The sequence below is a fragment of the Chiloscyllium plagiosum genome, unplaced genomic scaffold, assembly GCF_004010195.1.
Source record: "Chiloscyllium plagiosum isolate BGI_BamShark_2017 unplaced genomic scaffold, ASM401019v2 scaf_24817, whole genome shotgun sequence".
In the NCBI taxonomy this organism is placed as follows: Eukaryota; Metazoa; Chordata; class Chondrichthyes; order Orectolobiformes; family Hemiscylliidae; genus Chiloscyllium; species Chiloscyllium plagiosum.
In genome coordinates this window covers 1,015-1,235 of record NW_025208425.1, presented here as the reverse complement: position 1 = coordinate 1,235, position 221 = coordinate 1,015, and positions in this window count along the sequence as shown.

Genomic DNA, 221 nt, shown 5'->3' with positions numbered 1-221 from the left:
TTTACCCTATCCATGTCACTCATGATTTTATAAACCTCTATAAGGTCACCCCTCAGCCTCCGACGCTCCAGGGAAAACAGCCCCAGCCTGTTCAGCCTCTCCCTGTAGCTCAGATCCTCCAACCCTGGCAACATCCTTGTAAATCTTTTCTGAACCCTTTCAAGTTTCACAACATCTTTCCGATAGGAAGGAGACCAGAATTGAACGCAATATTCCAACAA